This window comes from Tachyglossus aculeatus, chromosome 24 (genome assembly GCF_015852505.1).
Source record: "Tachyglossus aculeatus isolate mTacAcu1 chromosome 24, mTacAcu1.pri, whole genome shotgun sequence".
Lineage (NCBI taxonomy): Eukaryota > Metazoa > Chordata > Mammalia > Monotremata > Tachyglossidae > Tachyglossus > Tachyglossus aculeatus.
The window spans coordinates 243,536-260,807 of NC_052089.1; the positions used below are offsets into that span (position 1 = coordinate 243,536).

Sequence of the window (17,272 nt, forward strand, 5' to 3'; positions counted from 1 at the left end):
TAATGGTATTTGTTAAGCGCTTACTATGTGCAAAGCACTGTTCTAAACGCTGAGGCGATACAAGGTGATCAGGTTGTCCCACGTGGGACTCACAGTCTTCATCCCCATTTTACAGATGAGAGAATTGAGGCACAGAGAAGGTAAGTGACTTGCCCAAAGTCACACAGCTGACAAATTGATATTACCCATGATATCTGACTCCAAAGCCCGGCTCTTTCCACTGAGCCACGCTGCTTCTCAATAATAATGATGGCATTTGTTAAGCACTTACTATGTGCCAAGCACTGTTCTAAGTGCTGGGGGAGATAAAAGGAAATCAGGTTGTCCCACGTTGGGCTCACACTCTTAATCCCCATTCTATAGATGAGGTAACTGAGGTACAGAGAAGTTAAGTGGCTTGCCCAGAGTCACACAGCTGACAAGTGGCAGAGCTGGGATTAGAACCTATGACCTCTGACTCCCAAGCCCATGCTCTTTCCACTGAGCGATGCTGCTTCCCAGAATTTAGGTCCCACCGAGATTTGAACTCAGATCGCTGGATTCAGAGTCCAGAGTGCTAACCACATGTGTGGAATCCCTGTAACAGGGACGCAAAATAGCAAGGAATCAGCGACAAGATGGTGCCAAGGCTATATAGATGGTCTTCCCAGTATTCTTTGAGACATACTCTCCACTCTCTTAAGCTCATGCTTGAGGTGTTTCTTATATACCTGAGGCTAGCATCTAGGGATAACAGCATTGGACTGTATGTCAGTAGACAGAGGTTCCATTCCCTGACTCATCACTTGTCGCCTTGTGAACCTGGGGGAGTTAATTAACTTCTCTATGCATGAATTTTCCCATCTGTAAAATGGGGATGAAATACCTGTCTTCCCTCCCACTTGGACTGTGAGCCTCATGTGGGACATGGACTGGGTCCCATCCAATTGTCTTGCATCTATCCCAGCACTTGGAACCTAGCAAATGATTAATAAATAATAATAATTTTTTAACATAGGCTGAAACCTGTTGAAAGATGAGAAACCAGAAAAAGTAAGTCAGAAGAGGAAATAGAGGGAAGAATCGCATTCTAATCCCTTTTGTAAGAGTAGGAGTTCACAGGGTGGGTAATAATAATAATAGTATCTGTTTAATGCTATGTGTCAAGCACTGTTCTAAGTGCTGAGGTAGACACAAGCTAATCAGGTTGGACACAGTCCCTGTCCCACATGGGGCTCACAGTCTTAATTCCCAATTTACAGATGAGGTAAATGAGGTACAGAGAAGTTAAGTGAATTACCCAAGGTCACACAGCAGACAAGTGGTGGAGCCAGGATTAGAATTCAGGTCCTTCTGACTCCCAGGCCCGTGGTCAATCCACTAGGCCATGTTTACCCCCATGGCCATCTTCTGCCCCCTTTACACACAAGCATACACACACACACCACACACAAACACACACACACGCGCGCGCAGAACCCCTTTGTGGTTGTGGTAATAGGTGAGAGAAAATGGAGTTATTGCAACATCGTTTCAATTCTATGTAGTTGTTCAATGACTCTGCAGGATCGAAAGCATTCTCCATTGAAAGTGAACATAAACTTCTCCCATCGCTGTTGCCCAAGAAGGGAAAACCTGGGCTTCTCTGACTTCCCTCTATCCAAGCACAGATATCGAACCAAATGTGATCAAATAGCAGTATCCCTAAGTATGTTTCTCTATTAATTCTCCTAATATCCCCCAAACTGTAGGAATATTTTTCCTCTGAATTTCAATATTCATTTCTCATTAGAGGAGAGATGCTGAAGCCACTGACCACAGGAAATGATACAGGAATGGCCGACTTCATCCTCATGGGCCTGACGGATTCTCCAAGAACCCAACTGGTCCTTTTCATGGTATTTCTCCTGATCTATATGATTTCTGTGGTGGGGATCCTAGGGCAGATCCTGATAATCCAGAAAGACTCTCAGCTTCACAGCCCCATGTGTTCTTTTCCTGTGAGGTTTGTCTTTTGTTGATCTGAGCTACTCTACAGCCATTACTCCAAAACCTTGGAGAGTTTAGTAACATCTAGAAAGAAAGTCTCATTCATTGGCTGCTTTGCCCAAATGTATTTTTTCATTTCTTTGGTAGGAACAGAATGCTTCCTCTTCTCTGCAACGGCTTATGATCATTATGTAGCTATCTGTAACCCACTGCTTTATTCCTCTGTTATGTCCTCAAGATTATGCATATGGCTTATGGTTGGGTCATATGGAGTTTCTTTTACAAACTCCCTGATAAATCCTCTGTTCATAGCTAGGTTGCCATTTTGCAACTCTAATGTAATTCACCATTTTTTCTGTGATACCTCACCAATATTCGTTTTGTTCTGAACAGACACACACAACACAGATATCATGATCTTTATCTTAGCTGACTCCACACTTACAATGTCTCTGATAACGATTTCAGTCTCTTACATGGCTATTATCTCTGCCATTTTGAAGATCAGCTCCACTGTGGGAAGAAAAAAGCTTTCTCCACCTGTGCTTCCCACCTCATGGGAGTCACCATCTTCTATAGGCCTCTAATATTTACACAGTTAAAGCCAAGTAAATATTACTCCCTGGGTAAAGACCAGGTAGCTTCTGTTTTCTATACCATCATCGTACCCATGTTGAACCCCCTTATCTACAGCCTGTGAAACAAAGAGGTGAAAAATGCTATGAGCAGAATGATTCATCTGTGCCCTATAATGATGTGGCCAGAAGCAGGATGACAGGCAGAAGTCACCCACTGGAGAAGGAAGGGGAAGTTATCTGGGCAGAGATCTTGAAGGAGGGCTCTGGTCCAGGACTTCAAGCCCAGACTCTCTATGTGGCCTCCTCCCTCACCGTGGGCCTTCTCTCCGTCGGTCTCTTCTGGAGCTCCTGCCAGTGTGGCCCAAGCAGGGTTCAAACAACCTTAGGACCAGCTCCCACCCTTCTGACCTCCCCTGGCCCAAAGCAGCGGGGAGCTGGGGCAGCCTCATCACTTCACCCAGTCCTAGAAAAGAGAACACCAGCAAGGACCCTCAGGTCAGAGCCCCCATCTCTTCAGCCTTTCATTCATTCATTCATTCATTGTCATATTTATTGAGCGCTTACTGTGTGCAGAGCACTTTACTAAGCGCTTGGGAAGTACAGGTTGGCAATATAGAGAGACGGTCCCTACCCAACAATGGGCTCACAGTCTAGAAGGGGGAGACAGACAACAAAACAAAATATATTAACAAAATAAAATAAATAGAATAGTAGAATGCTTCAGTTCTTAGTGCATAAACATGAAAACCCATTCAACTCTTCTAGAAGCCTATTAATACACTGGAAGAATTAATAAATGACTGCCTGGAAGACTCTTTTAAGGTCATAAAAAGAAAGCACTAGATTAAATGTAAAAATATCGGAATGAATAGATAATTTTCTAAATAGATAAATAAATTTCCCTTAATAAATATTTTTCTCCACAAGTATAACATTCCCAACTCTTGTAGACACCTTCCTTCTCTTCTGCAAGTCTTATTTCCTTATGGGACCTAGGCTGCTGCAATTTGCATCTCAAACACCTTCCCCCTCGGCACCCAATCAGTCAGTCTGTCAGTCAATCACATTTATTGAGCACTTTCTGTGTGCAGAGCACTGTACTAAGGACTTGAGAGGGTACAATATAACAAGCACACACCCTGCACACAACAAACTTACAGTCTAGAAGGGGAGACAGACATTAATATAAATAAATTACAGATAGGTACATAAATGCTGTGGGGCTGGTAGGAGGGAATGAATAAAGGTAGCAAGTCAGGGTGATTCAGAAGGGACTTGAAGAAAAGGAAACGAGGTTTTAGTGAGGGAAGAGATGTACCTTCAATAAGGTATTGAAATGGGGGAGAGTAATTGTCTATTAGTTAAGAGGAGGGAGGATTTTCCAGCCCAGAGGCAGGATGTGGACAGTGAGATAGATGAGATCAAGGTACAGTGAATAGGTTAGCATTAGAGGAGTGAAGTGTAGCTAGGGGACCTCCATCACCACTCCACCACCTCCGGAGGTGGTAGGGAGAGAGGAAGGAACAGAAGGAAAGTGCTTAACTTTCTCAGCGGCAAATACCACAGTGAATGGAAAATTGGAGGCTTATGGTTCAGAGTTAAACATTCATAAACCCCATGTATAGCATCAGCATAGTGATACAACATATACAGCATGTTACAGAATATTGTAATGAGAAAGGAATTCAAAATAAAATACTCAGCCAATCAATCATATTTATTGAACACTTACTGTGTACAGAGAGCACTGTACTAAGCACTGTACTAAGGGCTTGGGGTAGTACAATACAACAGAATTGGTATTCTCATTCCCTATCCACAATGAACTCACTGTCAAAAATGATGAAATAAAATAAAATTAAAACCCAAGAGTCCATTTGAGGCATCCTCAACTTTCAATGGGAAAGATATTTTAAGGCATATTAAAAAGCGCAATACAATACACCCCCTCCAGATTCTTGTAGCAGTCATCTACCGCCCTCCAGGCCCCACCTCCAACTTCTTTAACGATTTTGACCCCTTCCTCACCTTCCTTCGCTCCTTCTCCATGCCCATTCTGATCCTCGGAGACTTCAACATCCACATGGATATCCCTCATGACTACTCTGCCGCCTGCCTTCTATCTCTCCTCGACGCTGCCAACCTCTTGCTCCACGACACCTCACCCACTCACCAACTTGGTCATACTCTCTACCTCATCATCTCCTATCGCTGCACTGTGGCCACCATCACCAACTCTGAAATCCCTCTCTCTGATCATAATCTTCTCACCTGCCTCCTCACTCACACTCCTTTCCCCGTAAATCCATATTACTCCCTCACAGAGATCTCCACTCTCTTGACCCCATCTATCTCTCTGAGTGCCTCACACCCCACTTTGCCTCCCTCTCCTCTCTACCCAGTCTTGATGATCAGATTACTGCTCTCAACTCTACCCTTTCTACTCAGCTAGACTCACTCACTCCCCTTTCCCTTCGCCGCTCTCGTACCACTAACCCACAGCCCTGGATCACTGCCACTGTCCGCCTCCTTCACTCCTATGCTTGAGCTGCCAAACACTGCTCGCGAAAGTCTAAACACCATGTCAACCTCGTTCACTTCAAGTTTATCCTTTCCTGCCTTAACTCAGCCCTCTCCTCTGCCAGACAAAACTATTTCTCCTCCCTTATTGACACCCATGCCTATCACCCCCGCCAGCTCTTCCGTACATTCAACTCCCTTCTCAGGCCCCCGGTTCCTCCCCCTCCTCCTTCCCTCAACCCCAACGATCTGGCCTCCTACTTCATTAACAAGATCAAATCCATCAGGTCCGACCTCCCCAAAGTCACTCCCCCCCCCCCCTTCCCCAAGCCCCCGGCTCTCAACACTCTCTGCTACTCTCCCATCCTTCCCAGCAGTATCCTCAGAGGAGCTCTCCACACTTCTCTCAAGTGCTACTCCGACCACCTGTGCTTCTGACCCCATTCCCTCTCACCTCATGAAATCTCTCGCTCCTTCCCTTCTCTCCTCCTTAACTTCCATCTTCAACCGCACACTCTCCACTGGTTCCTTCCCCTCTGCCTTCAAACATGCCCATGTCTCTCCCATCCTAAAAAAACCCTCTCTTGACCCCACCTCACCTTCTAGTTATCGCCCCATATCCCTCCTACCATTCCTTTCCAAACTCCTTGAATGAGTTGTCTACACGCGCTGCCTAGAATTCCTCAACACCAACCCTCCCCTCGACCCCCTCCAGTCTCGCATCCGTCCCCTACATTCCACGGAAACTGCCCTCTCAAAGGTCACCAATGACTTCCTGCTTGCCAAATCCAACGGCTCATACTTTATCTTAATCCTCCTCGACCTCTCAGCTGCCTTCGACACTGTGGACCACCCCCTTCTCCTCAACACGCTATCTGACCTTGGCTTCACAGACTCCGTCCTCTCCTGGTTCTCATCTTATCTTTCCAGTCGTTCATTCTCAGTCTCTTTTACAGGCTCCTCCTCCACCTCCCATCCCTTTACTGTGGGGGTTCCCCAAGGTTCAGTGCTTGGTCCCCTTCTGTTCTCGATCTACACTCACTCCCTTGGTGACCTCATTCGCTCCCATGGCTTCAACTATCAGCTCTACGCTGATGACACAAAGATCTACATCTCTGCCCCTGCTCTCTCCCCTCTCTCCAGGCTCGCATCTCCTCCTGCCTTCAGGACATCTCCATCTGGATGTCTGCCCGCCACCGAAAACTCAACATGTCCAAGACTTAACTCCTTGTCTTCCCTCCCAAACCCTGCCCTCTCCCTGACTTTCCCATCTCTGCTGATGGCACTACCATCCTTCCCGTCTCACAAGCCCACAACCTTGGTGTCATCCTCGACTCCGCTCTCTCATTCACCCCTCACATCCAAGCCATCACCAAAACCTGCCGGTCTCAGCTCTGCAACATTGCCAAGATCTGCCCATTCCTCTCCATCCAAACCGCTACCCTGCTCGTTCAAGCTCTCATCCTATCCCGTCTGGACTACTGCATCAGCCTTCTCTCTGATCTCCCATCCTCGTGTCTCTCCCCACTTCAATCCATACTTCATGCTGCTGCCCGGATTGTCTTTGTCCAGAAACGCTCTGGGCATGTTACTCCCCTCCTCAAAAATCTCCAGTGGCTACCAATCAATCTGCGCATCAGGCAGAAACTCCTCACCCTCGGCTTCAAGGCTCTCCATCACCTCGCCCCCTCCGACCTCACCTCCCTTCTCTCCTTCTACAGCCCAGCCCACACCCTCCGCTCCTCTGCCACTAATCTCCTCACTGTACCTCGTTGTCACCTGTCCCGCCATCGACCCCCGGCCCATGTCATCCCCCGGGCCTGGAATGCCCTCCCTCTGCCCACCCCCTAAGCCAGCTCTCTTCCTCCCTTCAAGGCCCTACTGAGAGCTCACCTCCTCCAGGAGGCCTTCCCAGGCTGAGCCCCTTCCTTCCTCTCCCCGTCGTCCCCCTCTCCATCCTCCCCATCGTACGTCCTTCCCTTCCCCACAGCACCTGTATATATGTATATATGTTTGTACATATTTATTACTCTATTTATTTATTTATTTATTTTATTTGTGCATATCTATTCTATTTATTTTATTTTGTTAGTATATTTGGTTTTGTTCTCTGTCTCCCCCTTTTAGACTGTGAGCCCACTGTTGGGTAGGGACTGTCTCTATATGTTGCCAACTTGTACTTCCCAAGCGCTTAGTATAGTGCTCTGCACACAGTAAGTGCTCAATAAATACGATTGATTGATTGATTGATTGATTGTAATACAGAACCCTGGAATTGTTCTGAAAGTTCTTTTTAGCAGTTCATTCAATTTCTATTTGCTCTTTAGCTCTGCATTTAAAAGATCCATATCTAAATCCTAAAGACTTGACCTCTTCTGAGTTTCCCTATCTCTCCCAACTCATGATTTCAGTGAGTGTCTCATCTTTAAAATTATGAATAAATACCTGTTCTCCTTCCTACATAGACTGCTAAATTCCACTCCATGTGAGCTTGTTGTGGGCAGGGAACCTACCAAATCTGTTGTATTGTACTCTCCTAAGTGCTTACTATAGTGCTCGGCACACATTAAGCACTCAATAAATACCACTGAGGATGATAAGGAACAGATCACCCAGCCCCACCCATATCCAGCCCAAACTCAGTGTTAGCCAATATTTCCACATATTGGGCAGAGATCTGCAGACATGCCTGAGAACCAGTATGGCCTAGGGGAAACAGCACACACCTAGAAGCCAGTAGAGCTGAATTCTAATCCCAACTCTTGCAACCTCATCTGTTGTGTGACCTTGGGCAAATATTTCCCTGTGCCTAAATTTCCTCATCTGTACAATGGGGTTCAATACCTGTTTTCACTCTATCTTAGACTATGAGCCCGAAGTGGGACAGGGTCTGTGCCTGAAACGATTATCTTATATTTACCACAGTGATGCATGACACAGAGTAAGTGTTGAACAAATACCCCAATTATTATTTGGGTTACTGAATACAAAATCACTTTAATTATGCTTTAATAGGAGTGTTCTATTTTCATAAAGCTTCAAAATATTTCCCAACATTCCTATCCTCTCCCATCTCCTTCTAGACTGTAAGCTCCTAGTGGACAAGGAATGTGTCTACCCAATCTATTGTACTGTACTGTCCTAAGTATTTAGTACAGTGCTCTGGACACAGTAAGTGCTCAATAAATTTGATTGATTGATTGATCTCCCAAGACATCCCTATTTCATTTTTCTCTGAACATGAGCACATACTTGTTCTCAGGCCATAGTTCGCCCTATCCTTGCAGAGTATCAGCATGGCCTAGTAGATAGAGCATGAGCTGGGATTCAGAAAGACCTAGGTTCTAATCTTACCTCTGCTATTTATCTGCTGTGTGACCATGGGCAAGTCACTTGACTTTGTGCTTCAGCTACCTCATATGTAAAATGGGGGTTAAGACTGTGAGCTCCAAGTGGGACAGGGATGGTGCCCAACCCAGTTTGCTTGTAACCACTCCAGCACTTAGAACAATGCCTGGCACACAGTAAGAACTTAATAAATGCCACAATTATTATTGCTATTTGAATCCAGAGAGGAGAGGTTTACAACAGGTTGCATTTTATTGTCTGGGGCTGGATTAAGTGGGGCAAAAGGTTTTGGTGGGGCAGATTGCACTAGTTTATGAAATAGCTCCTCAAACTCCATGGAGCAACTGCTTTTCTTGGTTTATATTTAAAGGACCTGTATTCCCTGACTATAGGTTCATATTCTCTGGACTGAGAATTGAACAATTAAGCCCTACCAGCCATCTGCCTAATAGCTACTGGGGACTGTCATATAGGCTGTCAAAATCTCAAGGGATTGGATCCCTACATTCCTCAAAACCAATATAATCACTCCTACCTCTTCAGAACAAGAATCTGGGAGCCACAGAGGGGAGAGCTTTCTTTCTATTTTCATCTCCGGGTAATCAATTGTACAGGATGGAAAAATATTCTCTGTCTAGACCCAAGAGTTAGGATAATAATGATGCTATATGTTAAGTATTTACTACATGCCAAGGACTGTACCAAGCCTTGGGGTAGATCCAAATAATCAGATCAGATACAATCCCCGTCCCTCATCAGGCTCACAGTCTAAGTTGAAGGGAGAGCAATAATTAATCCCTATTTTACAGAGGCAGAAACTGAGGCCCAGAGAAATGAAGTGACTAGCCTAAAGTCACATAGCAGACTAGTGGATGCGATGGGATTAGAACCCAGGTCCTCTGGCTCCCAGGCTCACAATGGTAGAAGCCTCAGTTATTTATTTGTATTTTTTTCTGGAGAGAGGAATATTTTCCCCATTTAGAGCTCACTGACTAGTGTAGAAAACAATGAATCAACAATTGATAGTGATCTCCTACTAATCCAGAATCTTTGGAATGTATCCACTGCTAGATATTTGAAAAGTCTAGATATTTGGAGATCATAGTCCTACAGGGCATTAATTCATCTCGGGTCATTAGTTTCCAGCTAAAAGGAAAGTTCAGTTGCCCCCTGCTTTGGGTCTGCCTCTCTCCAACCCCAGTGAGATAGCACTTCCTAAAGGAGAGTACCAGGAGAAGGGGGGAACTTGTGGAATTAGTTGGTGCAGGGGCATATGAGGGAGGGAGTGGAAATGTTAATGGGGACTCTTCTTTTGGGGACACTTCTCCCCGGCTCTTAAATGCTGAGGAGAAATAGAATGGCCTAGTAGATAGAGCATGAGCCTGGGAGTTAGAATAATGTATGCTCTCATTCTGGCTCTGCCACTTACCTTCTGTGTGACCTTGGTCAAGTCACTTAACTGCTCTGTGCCTCAGGTACCTCATTTGTAAAATAGGGATTATGACTGTAAGACGTGGACTGTGTCCAACCTGATTAGTTTGTATAAGTGCTTAGTACAGTGCTTTGCACATAGTAAGCATTCAATAAATACCATTGAATGAATCCACCTCAGTGCTAAATAATGTACCTGGCACATATTAAGCACTTAACAAATACCATTTAAAAAAACAAAAACTGCTTAAATGCTTTGAGGCCTGCTTGCATGGACCCTCCCCTTTCCTGTTTATTGACTTTTTTTGGTTTTAAAAGATTTTTCTGGTACAACAGATGTTCTGGGTATGAGCCTGGGAAAGCTAGCTCTTGCTTTACCCAATTACTCCTTTACCATGCATAATTCCACAGTGTGAAGTTCTTTGAAATAATAACCACTGTGCAATAATTTCCAAGCAGCCACACCAAATACAGTCATTCAGGAATTGTCCAGGATGCAATAAAGCTTTTTCGCATTTCAGTAAAGTCTCTTGTAAATTTCCAAGAAGATTTGAAATAGCACCTATGCTAGGTGAATGCCCACCAGAATATCCTCGGGCCTGTGTGCTGCCGGTGCTGTTGGTGAACACTCGCAAGTCACAGGTATGTCTGAGTGAACCCTGGGTCAAGAACATATGTATGGTTTGCCTGAGTTATTGACCTCATTTTTCCTCATAAAACCAGAGTTACTATCAAGGAAATAGTAGTATCAGTGAGAATGGATAGCTACAAGAATAAGATATGTCCAACCGGAAGCATGCCACTTGAAAAGACCTGAAGATGATACTTCCATTCCCAGGAAGAAGTCTGCACCTGTCAACTGTCTATTTCCTGGGTGATAATTCTCCAGTAGTGTTGCTTTTCACTTTGCATCATCTTGCTCTTCTCCCTTCTCCTGACCCTTTTCAGAGCAGTGCTTGGCACATAGTAAGCACTTAACAAATACCATCATTATCATTATTATTCTGTCCTATCCCATCCCAACCCTACTTTTTTTACATTATTCTGGCCAACAAAGTTTCCCATGGGAATGTTCCCCAGTTCCCCAAGCCCGGGCAGTATGGATTAAGTGACTAAAGCATGGGGGTGGACAGAATGGGTTTAGGGAATTGGAGTGTTCCATCCTCCTAAATGGGCTCCCAACTCAGGCTTAAATGCTCACCCACACCCACCCTCACCAAATTGAGCCCCCTTCCCATCCCTGCTCTCCCTGCTGGCATAGAATGTAGCGAGAGGGTTCGTTCAAAGTCTTCATGAGACAGTATGGTCTATGGAGAGCTATCCTTCATGCCACCATGCCCATCTTCAATCGTACCCCACCTACAATCAATCAATCAGTCATATTTATTGAGTGCTTGCTGCATGCAGAGCACTATACTCAGTGACTGAGAAAGTGCAATATAATAGAGCTGGTAGGCATTCATTAGGCAAGGTGTTTGAGTACTTTATAGCCAATAGTAAGGAATTTCTGTCGGATGCCGAGGTGGATGGGCAATGACTGGAGGTTCTTGAGGAGTGGGGAACTATGTACTGAAACCTTTGGCAGAAAAACGATCCTAGAACTCCCTAGGGTCTGAAAGCCTGCCCATGAGGAAGTCTTTTTTTTTTTAAAAAGGTATTTGTTAAACCCTTATTATGTGCCAGGCACTGTACTAAGCTGTGGGGTAGATGCAGGCTAATCAGGTTGGACACAGCCCATATCGCACATGGGGCTCACAGACTTAATCCCCATTTTACAAATGAGGTAACTGAGGTTCAGAGAAGTTGAGTGTCTTGCCCAAGATCAGACAACAGACAAGTGGAAGAGCTGGGATTAAAACCCAAGTCCTTCTGACTCCCAGGCCCATGCTCCATCTACTAGGCAAGGATGCTTCTTTTCATTTTTTTAAAAGGGTAAACGATGCTATAGAGTGAGAGGGGACTGTGTGGGGAGAGAAACCTGGATGGGTAGAAAAAGTAGTTTTACCTAACAATTATCGATTCTGACATACTGCTGTCTATTACCAACACAGGCAGTTTTGAAGAAGGAAAGAATTTGTGGCTGGGGGTGGAGGCGACACCTACTGGTGATCTCCGGTGTGACACCAACTTAGACAAAGTTGTGAGTACATTTCCCGTGTTTGATTTGTCATCATCAACGTCTTCAACATCAGTGGTATTTATTGAGCGCTTACTATGGGTAGCACACCGTATTAAGCACCTGTGAGAGTACAATACAATAGAGGTGCTAGATGCATTTCCTGGGCAAAATGAGTTTATATTCTAAAGAGGGAGACAAACATTACTGTAAATAATTTATAATATAGAATTCATAGATATGTACATAACTGCTGCGTGGTTGAGCATCCTTTCTTCTCTACCGAATCCTGATGATCAGATTACTGCTCTCAACTCTACCCTCTCTACACAGCTCGACTAGCTCGCTCCCCTTTCCATTCGCCACACTCGTACTACTAACCCACGGCACTGGATCACTGCCACGGCCTGCCTCCGCTTTTATGCTCAAGCTGCTGAACGCTGCTGGCGAAAGTCTAAACACCAAGGCAACCTCGTTCACTCCAAGTTGATCCTTTCCTTCCTTAACTCTGCCCTCTCCTCTGCCAGACAAAACTATTTCTCTTCCCTTATTGACGCCCATGCCCATCATCCCCATCAGCTCTTCCATACATTTAACCCCCTTCTCCTTCCCTCATCCCCAACAATCTGGCCTCCTACTTCATTAGTAAAATTAACTCCATCAGGTCTGAGCTTCCCAAAGTCATTCCTCCCCCTTGTCCAACCCCCCTGATCTCAACCCTCTCTACTACTCTCCCATCATTCCCAGCAGTATCCTCAGATGAGATCTCCTCCCTCCTCTCAAGTGCTACTCTGGCCACCTGTGCTTTTGACCCCACTCCCTCTCACCTTATGAAATCTCTCGCCCCGTCCCTCCTCTCCTCCTTAACTTCCATCTTCAATGGCTCACTCCCCACTGGTTCCTTCCCCTCTGCCTTCAAATATGTCCACGTCTCCCCCATCCTAAAATACCTTCTCTTGACCCCACCTCCCCTTCTAGTTATCACCGTATCTCCCTCCTACACCTTTCCAAACTCCTTGAACGAGTCGTCTACATGCGCTGCCTCGAATTCCTCAATGCCATCTCTCTCCTCGACCCCCTCCAATCTGGCTTCTGTCCCCTACATTCCACAGAAACTGCCCTCTCAAAGGTCACCAATGACCTCTTGCTTACCAAATCCAACGGCTCCTACTCTATCCTAATCCTCCTCGACCTCTCATCTGTCTTTGACACTGTGGACCACCCCTTTCTCCTCAACACGCTATCCAACCTGGCTTCACAGATTCTGTCCTCTCCTGGTTCTCCTCTTATCTCTCCGGCAGTTCATTATCAGTCTCCTTTGCGGGCTCCTCCTCCCCCTCCCATCCCCTTACTCTAGGAGTTCCTCAAGGGTCCGTTCTTGGTCCCCTTCTGTTCTCTATCTACACTCACTCCCTTGGTGAACTCATTTACTTCCATGGCTTCAACTATCATCTCTACACTGATGACATCCTGTCTCCCCCTTTTAGACTGTGAGCCCACTGTTGGGTAGGGACTCTCTCTATATGTTGCCAACTTGTACTTCCCAAGCGCTTGGTACAGTGCTCTGCACACAGTAAACTCTCAATAAATACGGTTGATTGATTGATTGACACCCAAATCTACATCTCTGCCCCTGCTCTCTCTCCCTCCCTTCAGGCTCGGGTCTCCTCCTGCCTTCAGGACATCTCCATCGGGATTTCTGCCCGCCATCTAAAACTCAATATGTCCAAGACTGAACTCCTTATCTTCCCTCCCAATCCCTGCCCTCTCCCTGACTTTCCCATCATTGTAGATGGCACTACCATCCTTCCTGTCTCACAAGCCCGCACCCTTGGTGTCATCCTCGACTCTGCTCTCTCGTTCAGCCCTCACATCCAATTCCTCACAAAAAACTGCTGGTCTCACCTCCGCAACATCGCCAAGATTCGTCTTTTCGTCTCCATCCAAACCACTACCCTGCTGGTTCAATCTCTCACCCTATCCCGACTGGATTACTGCATCAGCTTCCTCTCTGATCTCCCATCCTCCTGTCTCTCCCCACTTCAGTCTGCACTTCACGCTGCTACTCGGATCATCTTTGTGCAGAAACGCTCTGGGCATGTTTCTGCCCTCCTCAAAAATCTTCAGTGGCTACCAGTCAACCTACACATCAGGCAAAAACTCCTCACTCTCAGCTTCAAGGCTCTCCATCTCCTCGCCCCCTCCTACCTCACCTCCCTTCTTTCCTTCTTCAGCCCAGCATGCACACTCTGCTCCTCTGCCGCTAATCTCCTCACTGTGCCTCGTTTTCACCTGTCCCGCCGTTGACCCACGGCCCATGTCCTCCCGCTGGCCGGAATGCCCTCCCTCTGCACATCCACCAAGCTAGCTCTCTTCCTCCCTTCAAAGCCCTACTGAGAGCTCTCCTCCTCCAAGAGGTCTTCCCAGACTGAGCCCCCTCCTTCCTCTCCCCCTCCGCATCCCCCCCTGCCCTACCTCCTTCCCCTCCCCACAGCACCTTTATGTATGTTTGTACAGATTTATTACTCTATTTATTTTACTTGTACATATTTTCTGTTCTATTCATTTTATTTTATTAATATGCTTTGTTTTGTTGTCTGTCTCGTCCTTCTAGACTGTGAGCCCGTTCTTGGGTAGGGACCGTCTCTATATGATGCCAACTTGTACTTCCGAAACACTTAGTACAGTGCTCTGCACACAGTAAGCGCTCAATAAATATGATTGAATGAATGAATGAATGAATGAACAGTAAGCACTCAATAAATACGATTGAATGAATGAATGAATGAATGAGTAGTGAACATCAAATGTCCAGAGGTCACCCATCCAAGTACATAGATGGTGCAGAAGGGAGAGGGGAAAAAGGGCTTAATCAGGGAAGGATTCTTGGAGGAGATGTGACCTTACTGAGTCTTTGAAGGTAGGGAGAATGGTGATCTGACGTATATGGAAGGGAAGGAAGTTTCAGGTTATGGGGAAGACGTGGGTAAGAGATAGACAGCAAAGTAGGTGAGATCGGGGCACAGTGAGTAAGTAATGCTAGAGGAAGGGAGTATGTAGGCTGGGCTGTAGTAGGAGGAGACCAATGAGGTAAGGTAGGAGTGGGCAAAGTGATTGACTTCTCCAATCCAAGTAGTACTTCTCCAAGTAGAATCGGATTCTACTTTAAAACTACAATGAGCATGAGTCCTGGAGGTGAGATGTTTGGTGGAAACCATACCTCAGTTGCAGAGTTCATCCTCTTGGGCCTGACTGATAATACATGGATGAAGATCGCATGTTTCAGAACATTTTGGAGGATCTATCTTGTAACGTTAGTGGGGAATCTTGGAATGATCTTGTTAATTCGGATTGACCCTCGACTTCACTCTCCCATGTACTTTTTTATCAGTCATCTGTTTCTAGTGGATCTTGGTTATTTCTATGCTGTCACTCCATACATGCTATCAGACTTCTTAAGGAAGGGTAAGTCATTTCTTTCAGTGGCTGTGCTACCCAGATGTATTTTTTGTCATCTTTGCAAGCACAGAATGCTACCTTTTGGCAGCAATGGCTTATGACCATTATGTCGTGATCTGTAACCCACTGATCTATGCGGTTACCACGTCACCCAAAATCTGTGCCCAGCTCGTGATTGGATATTACCTCATGAGTTTTGTGAATGCAAACCATTCTGATGTTCCGTCTATCTTTCTGTGCCTCCAATGTCGTCAACCACTTTTTCTGTGACCTCCCTCTCCTGCTGGAACAGCCCTACTCCAAACTCCACATCAACTAGACTGTACTACTCCTGTTTGCAATCTTCCTGGGTATGTTCACATCCCTAAAAATCCTCCTTTCTTATATATCATCCTGGCTGCCATTTTGATGATTGGCTCTGCCAAAGGGATGCACAAAGCTTTTTCTACATGAACTTCCCACCTGGCAGCTGTGACCATTTTCTACAGGACCAAAGTCTTCATGTATGAGCGGCCGAACTCCAGCTACTCCCTGGACTCGGAAAAACTGACCTCTTTATTCTATACAGCGGTAATCCCCATGTTGAATCCCATGATCTACAGCCTGAGAAAAAAGGAGGTGAAGAATGCCGTAAGCAGGTTTATATAGCAGGGAAGGTGTCCTTGAGTGAAGAATCCTTTTGATTGGAGGGGTACATAGTAGCACTTTGTATGGAGAAGTTACATTGAGAAGATAGAACCAATGGAATTTCATGACTGATTGAATGTGTGGGTTGAATGAGAGAGATGAAGTGTACTTCCCAAGCACTTAGTACAGTGCTCTGCACACAGTAAGCACTCAATAAATATGATTGAAAGAATGAATGAATGAACAGTGCCAAGGTTGGGGGCTTGGAAGACAGGAAGGATGATGGTGTTGTTTCTAAACTACAGTGATGGGAAAGTCATGGGGAGGATAGGGCTTGGGTAGAAAAAGGTAAAGTTCTGTTTTGTCCCTTCTATGGACTGAATGTCAGGGCCCACGGATTTTGAGATCCTGGGGCCCTAAGTAACCTGGAAACACTCCCTGGCCTAGAACTTTCCTGCCCATAGCCATGCACCTTTTAGACACTCTACCCCAAGGCCAGGGTCACTGATGACCTTTGAGAGGGTAGTTTCTATGGAGTGAAGCACCACTTATCTCTCTCATTCCACCTAGATATTCAGACTGTCACCAAATCCTGTTGGTTCTACTTTCACCACCTTGCTAAAATCCGTTAATCAAAGCAGTTATCATATCCCACCTTAGCTATTGCATAGACTTATCACTGACCTCCCTGCTTCCTGTCTATCCCTGCTCCAGTCCTTTCTTCACTCTGCTGCCCAGAACCTTCTTTTCTAAAAGATGTCTCCCCACTCAAGAGCATCCAGTGTCTGCCCATCCATGTCCACAGCAAAGAGAAACTCTACCATTAGCTTGGAGCCATTAAATCAGTTCTCCCTCACCTACTTTACCCGGCAGATATAGCATAAACCTGGGAGTCAGAAGGTCAGGTGTTCTAATCCCTTGGGCAAGTCCCTTCATTTCTCTGGGCCTCTGTTATTTCATCTGTAAAATGGGGAGCGAGACTGTAAGCCCCATGGATTGGGACTGTGTCTAACCCGATTTGCTTGTATCCAGCCCAGCACTTAGTATAGTACCTGGGACATAGTAAGTTAACAAATACAATTATTATTATTATTATTATTATTATTATTATTATTATTTCTTACAACCCAGGCTGCCCATTTCCCTCCTCTGACACCAACCTACTCTCTGTATCTTAATTTTACCTGCCTTGGGGCCGGACTCTTACCTATATCCTCCCTCTGAC

General features: G+C 45.6%; 1 pseudogene; it reads left to right on the top strand.

Annotated features, from left to right (window-relative positions):
* The first annotated feature begins 617 nt into the window (after positions 1–617).
* On the top strand, positions 618–10,610 carry LOC119945029 (annotated as a pseudogene).
* The last annotated feature ends 6,662 nt before the right edge of the window (positions 10,611–17,272 follow it).